The following is a 7,030-nucleotide window of genomic DNA, read 5'->3' as shown; positions in this document are numbered from 1 at the left end:
GCTAAATGACTGTGAAAATGAAAATCACAACAAAACAAACTCTTAAAATGTTGAAGGTATCATCATTTGAACCGCATCGCATGTGCGAAGGAGTTGAGAGGGTCACGACAAAAAGTAGACAATCTCTTTCGGAGTATCAGGGTTTTGGACGAGAACTCTTCTGTTACACGGGCACTTCATTTTTTTAACTTATTTGAACTCCAGACTTTTTTTGAGCCGGCATTATGCAGCATTCGAAGCAACGTCATCAATTTCCAACACGTTCTGACATCATTTGCTGTTTTTCAATCACTAATTTGTTTAGATCAGAGCTAAATGACCGTGAAAATGAAAATCACTACAAAACAAACTCTGAAAATGTTGAAAGTATCATCATTTCACCCGCATAGCATGTGCGAAAGAGTAGAGAGGGTCACGACAAAAACTGGACAATCTATTTCGGAGTATCAGGGTTTCGGACGAGAACTCTTCTGTTACACGGGCACTTCATTTTTTTAACTTATTTGAACTCCAGACTTTTTATGAGCCGACATTATGTAGCATTCGAAGTGACGTCATCAATTCCCAACACGTTCTGACATCATTTGCTGTTTTTTCAGTCACCGACTTGTTTAGATCAGAGCTAAATGACCGTGAAAATGAAAATCACTATAAAACAAACTCTTAAAGTTTTGAAGGTATCATCATTTCACCCGGATCGCATGTGCGATAGAGTTGAGAGGGTCACGGCAAAAACTGGACAATCTCTTTCGAAGTATCAGGGTTTCGGACGAGAACTCTTCTGTTACACGGGCACTTCATTTTTTTAGCTTATTTGAACTCCAGACTTTTTTTGAGCCGGCATTATGCAGCATTCGAAGCGACGTCATCAATTTGCAACACGTTCTGACATCATTTGCTGTTTTTCAGTCACCTATTTGTTTAGATCAGAGCTAAATGACCATGAAAATGAAAATCACAACAAAACAAACTCTTAAAATGTTGAAGGTATCATCATTTGAACCGCATCGCATGTGCGAAGGAGTTGAGAGGGTCACGACAAAAAGTAGACAATCTCTTTCGGAGTATCAGGGTTTTGGACGAGAACTCTTCTGTTACACTGGCACTTCATTTTTTTAACTTATTTGAACTCCAGACTTTTTTTGAGCCGGCATTATGCAGCATTCGAAGCAACGTCATCAATTTCCAACACGTTCTGACATCATTTGCTGTTTTTCAATCACTAATTTGTTTAGATCAGAGCTAAATGACCGTGAAAATGAAAATCACTACAAAACAAACTCTGAAAATGTTGAAAGTATCATCATTTCACCCGCATAGCATGTGCGAAAGAGTAGAGAGGGTCACGACAAAAACTGGACAATCTATTTCGGAGTATCAGGGTTTCGGACGAGAACTCTTCTGTTACACGGGCACTTCATTTTTTTAACTTATTTGAACTCCAGACTTTTTATGAGCCGACATTATGTAGCATTCGAAGTGACGTCATCAATTCCCAACATGTTCTGACATCATTTGCTGTTTTTCAGTCACCGACTTGTTTAGATCAGAGCTAAATGACCGTGAAAATGAAAATCACTATAAAACAAACTCTTAAAGTTTTGAAGGTATCATCATTTCACCCGGATCGCATGTGCGATAGAGTTGAGAAGGTCACGGCAAAAACTGGACAATCTCTTTCGAAGTATCAGGGTTTCGGACGAGAACTCTTCTGTTACACGGGCACTTCATTTTTTTAGCTTATTTGAACTCCAGACTTTTTTTGAGCCGGCATTATGCAGCATTCGAAGCGACGTCATCAATTTGCAACACGTTCTGACATCATTTGCTGTTTTTCAGTCACCTATTTGTTTAGATCAGAGCTAAATGACCATGAAAATGAAAATCACTACAAAACAAACTCTGAAAATGTTGAAGGTATCATCATTTCACCTGCATAGCATGTGCGAAAGAGTAGAGAGGGTCACGGCAAAAACTGGACAATCTCTTTCAGAGTATCAGGGTTTCAGACGAGAACTCTTGTGTTACACCGGCACTTCATTTTTCTAACTTATTTGAACTCCAGACCTTTTTTGAGCCGTCATTATGCAGCATTCGAAGCGACATCATCAATTTCCAACACGTTCTGACATCATTTGTTGTTTTTCTGTCACCGATTTGTTTAGATCAGAGCTAAATGACCGTGAAAATGAAAATCACACCAAAACAAACTCTTAAAATGTTGAAGGTATCATCATTTCACCCGCATCGCATGTGCGAAGGAGGTGAGAGGGTCACGGCAAAAACTGGACTATCTCTTTCGGAGTATCAGGGTTTCGGACGAGAACTCTTCTGTTACACGGGCACTTCATTTTTTTAACTTATTTGAACTCCAGACTTTTTTTGAGCCGGCATTATGCAGCATTCGAAGCAACGTCATCAATTTCCAACACGTTCTGACATCATTTGCTATTTTTCAGTCACCAATTTGTTTAGATCAGAGCTAAATGACCGTGAAAATGAAAATCACTACAAAACAAACTCTGAAAATGTTGAAGGTATCATCATTTCACCCGCATAGCATGTGCGAAAGAGTAGAGAGGGTCACGACAAAAACTGGACAATCTCTTTCGGAGTATCAGAGTTTCGACGAGAACTCTTTTGTTACACGGGCACTTCATTTTTTGAACTTATTTGAACTCCAGACTTTTTATGAGCCGACATTATGCAGCATTTGAAGCGACGTCATCAATTTCCATCATGTTTTGACATGATTTGTTGTTTTTCAGTCACCAATTTGTTTAGATCAGAGCTAAATGACTGTGAAAATGAAAATCACAATAAAACAAACTCTTAAAATGTTGAAGGTATCATCATTGCACCCGCATCGCATGTGCGAAGGAGTTGAGAGGGTCACGGCAAAAACTGGACAATCCCTTTCGGAGTATCAGGGTTTCGGACGAGAACTCTTCTGTTAAACGGGCACTTCATTTTTTTAACTTATTTGAACTCCAGAGTTTTTTTGAGCCGGCATTATGCAGCATTCGAAGCAACGTCATCAATTTCCAACACGTTCTGACATCATTTGCTGTTTTTCAGTCACCAATTTGTTTAGATCAGAGCTAAATGATCGTGAAAATGAAAATCACTACAAAACAAACTCTAAAACTGTTGAAGGTATCATCATTTCACCCGCATAGCATGTGCGAAAGAGTAGAGAGGGTCACGACAAAAACTGGACAATCTCTTTCGGATTATCAGGGTTTCGGACGAGAACTCTTCTGTTACACGGGCACTTCATTTTTTGAACTTATTTGAACTCCAGACTTTTTATGAGCCGACATTATGCTGCATTTGAAGCGACGTCATCAATTTCCAACATGTTCTGACATCATTTGTTGTTTTTCAGTCACCGATTTGTTTAGATCAGAGCTAAATGACCGTGAAAATGAAAATCACTACAAAACAAACTCTTAAAGTGTTGAAGGTATCATCATTTCACCCGCATCGCATGCGCGAAAGAGTTGATAGGGTCACGGCAAAAACTGAACAATCTCTTTCGGAGTATCAGGGTTTCGGACGAGAACTCTTCTGTTACACGGGCACTTCATTTTTTTAACTTATTTGAACTCCAGACTTTTTTTGAGCCGGCATTTTGTAGCATTCGAAGCGACGTCATCAATTCCCAACACGTTCTGACATCATTTGCTATTTTTCAGTCACCGATTTGTTGAGATCAAAGCTAAATGACCGTGAAAATGAAAATCACTACAAAACAAACTCTGAAAATGTTGAAGGTATCATCATTTCACCCGCATAGCATGTGCGGAAGACTAGAGAGGGTCACGGCAAAAACTGGACAATCTCTTTCAGAGTATCAGGGTTTCAGACGAGAACTCTTCTGTTACACTGGCACTTCATTTTTTTAACTTATTTGAACTCCAGACTTTTTTTGAGCTGGCATTATGTCGAAGCGACGTCATCAATTTCCAACACATTCTGACATCATTTGTTGTTTTTCAGTCACCGATATGTTTAGATCAGAGCTAAATGACTGTGAAAATGAAAATCACAACAAAACAAACTCTTAAAATGTTGAAGGTATCATCATTTGAACCGCATCGCATGTGCGAAGGAGTTGAGAGGGTCACGACAAAAAGTAGACAATCTCTTTCGGAGTATCAGGGTTTTGGACGAGAACTCTTCTGTTACACTGGCACTTCATTTTTTTAACTTATTTGAACTCCAGACTTTTTTTGAGCCGGCATTATGCAGCATTCGAAGCAACGTCATCAATTTCCAACACGTTCTGACATCATTTGCTGTTTTTCAATCACTAATTTGTTTAGATCAGAGCTAAATGACCGTGAAAATGAAAATCACTACAAAACAAACTCTGAAAATGTTGAAAGTATCATCATTTCACCCGCATAGCATGTGCGAAAGAGTAGAGAGGGTCACGACAAAAACTGGACAATCTATTTCGGAGTATCAGGGTTTCGGACGAGAACTCTTCTGTTACACGGGCACTTCATTTTTTTAACTTATTTGAACTCCAGACTTTTTATGAGCCGACATTATGTAGCATTCGAAGTGACGTCATCAATTCCCAACACGTTCTGACATCATTTGCTGTTTTTCAGTCACCGACTTGTTTAGATCAGAGCTAAATGACCGTGAAAATGAAAATCACTATAAAACAAACTCTTAAAGTTTTGAAGGTATCATCATTTCACCCGGATCGCATGTGCGATAGAGTTGAGAAGGTCACGGCAAAAACTGGACAATCTCTTTCGAAGTATCAGGGTTTCGGACGAGAACTCTTCTGTTACACGGGCACTTCATTTTTTTAGCTTATTTGAACTCCAGACTTTTTTTGAGCCGGCATTATGCAGCATTCGAAGCGACGTCATCAATTTGCAACACGTTCTGACATCATTTGCTGTTTTTCAGTCACCTATTTGTTTAGATCAGAGCTAAATGACCATGAAAATGAAAATCACAACAAAACAAACTCTTAAAATGTTGAAGGTATCATCATTTGAACCGCATCGCATGTGCGAAGGAGTTGAGAGGGTCACGACAAAAAGTAGACAATCTCTTTCGGAGTATCAGGGTTTTGGACGAGAACTCTTCTGTTACACTGGCACTTCATTTTTTTAACTTATTTGAACTCCAGACTTTTTTTGAGCCGGCATTATGCAGCATTCGAAGCAACGTCATCAATTTCCAACACGTTCTGACATCATTTGTTGTTTTTCAGTCACCGATTTGTCTAGATCAGAGCTAAATGACCGTGAAAATGAAAATCACTACAAAACAAACTCTTAAAGTGTTGAAGGTATCATCATTTCACCCGCATCGCATGCGCGAAAGAGTTGATAGGGTCACGGCAAAAACTAGACAATCTCTTTCGGAGTATCAGGGTTTTGGACGAGAACTCTTCTGTTACACTGGCACTTCATTTTTTTAACTTATTTGAACTCCAGACTTTTTATGAGCCGGCATTATGCAGCATTTGAAGCGACGTCATCAATTTCCAACATGTTCTGACATCATTTGTTGTTTTTCAGTCACCGATATGTTTAGATCAGAGCTAAATGACTGTGAAAATGAAAATCACAACAAAACAAACTCTTAAAATGTTGAAGGTATCATCATTTGAACCGCATCGCATGTGCGAAGGAGTTGAGAGGGTCACGACAAAAAGTAGACAATCTCTTTCGGAGTATCAGGGTTTTGGACGAGAACTCTTCTGTTACACTGGCACTTCATTTTTTTAACTTATTTGAACTCCAGACTTTTTTTGAGCCGGCATTATGCAGCATTTGAAGCGACGTCATCAATTTCCAACATGTTCTGACATCATTTGTTGTTTTTCAGTCACCGATTTGTTTAGATCAGAGCTAAATGACCGTGAAAATGAAAATCACTACAAAACAAACTCTTAAAGTGTTGAAGGTATCATCATTTCACCCGCATCGCATGCGCGAAAGAGTTGATAGGGTCACGGCAAAAACTGAACAATCTCTTTCGGAGTATCAGGGTTTCGGACGAGAACTCTTCTGTTACACGGGCACTTCATTTTTTTAACTTATTTGAACTCCAGACTTTTTTTGAGCCGGCATTTTGCAGCATTCGAAGCGACGTCATCAATTCCCAACACGTTCTGACATCATTTGCTATTTTTCAGTCACCGATTTGTTTAGATCAAAGCTAAATGACCGTGAAAATGAAAATCACTACAAAACAAACTCTGAAAATGTTGAAGGTATCATCATTTCACCCGCATAGCATGTGCGGAAGACTAGAGAGGGTCACGGCAAAAACTGGACAATCTCTTTCAGAGTATCAGGGTTTCAGACGAGAACTCTTCTGTTACACTGGCACTTCATTTTTTTAACTTATTTGAACTCCAGACTTTTTTTGAGCTGGCATTATGTCGAAGCGACGTCATCAATTTCCAACACATTCTGACATCATTTGTTGTTTTTCAGTCACCGATATGTTTAGATCAGAGCTAAATGACTGTGAAAATGAAAATCACAACAAAACAAACTCTTAAAATGTTGAAGGTATCATCATTTGAACCGCATCGCATGTGCGAAGGAGTTGAGAGGGTCACGACAAAAAGTAGACAATCTCTTTCGGAGTATCAGGGTTTTGGACGAGAACTCTTCTGTTACACTGGCACTTCATTTTTTTAACTTATTTGAACTCCAGACTTTTTTTGAGCCGGCATTATGCAGCATTCGAAGCAACGTCATCAATTTCCAACACGTTCTGACATCATTTGCTGTTTTTCAATCACTAATTTGTTTAGATCAGAGCTAAATGACCGTGAAAATGAAAATCACTACAAAACAAACTCTGAAAATGTTGAAAGTATCATCATTTCACCCGCATAGCATGTGCGAAAGAGTAGAGAGGGTCACGACAAAAACTGGACAATCTATTTCGGAGTATCAGGGTTTCGGACGAGAACTCTTCTGTTACACGGGCACTTCATTTTTTTAACTTATTTGAACTCCAGACTTTTTATGAGCCGACA

This window comes from Triticum aestivum, chromosome 5B (assembly GCF_018294505.1).
Source record: "Triticum aestivum cultivar Chinese Spring chromosome 5B, IWGSC CS RefSeq v2.1, whole genome shotgun sequence".
NCBI classification, from domain to species: domain Eukaryota; kingdom Viridiplantae; phylum Streptophyta; class Magnoliopsida; order Poales; family Poaceae; genus Triticum; species Triticum aestivum.
Note: the sequence above shows the minus strand (reverse complement) of the source record.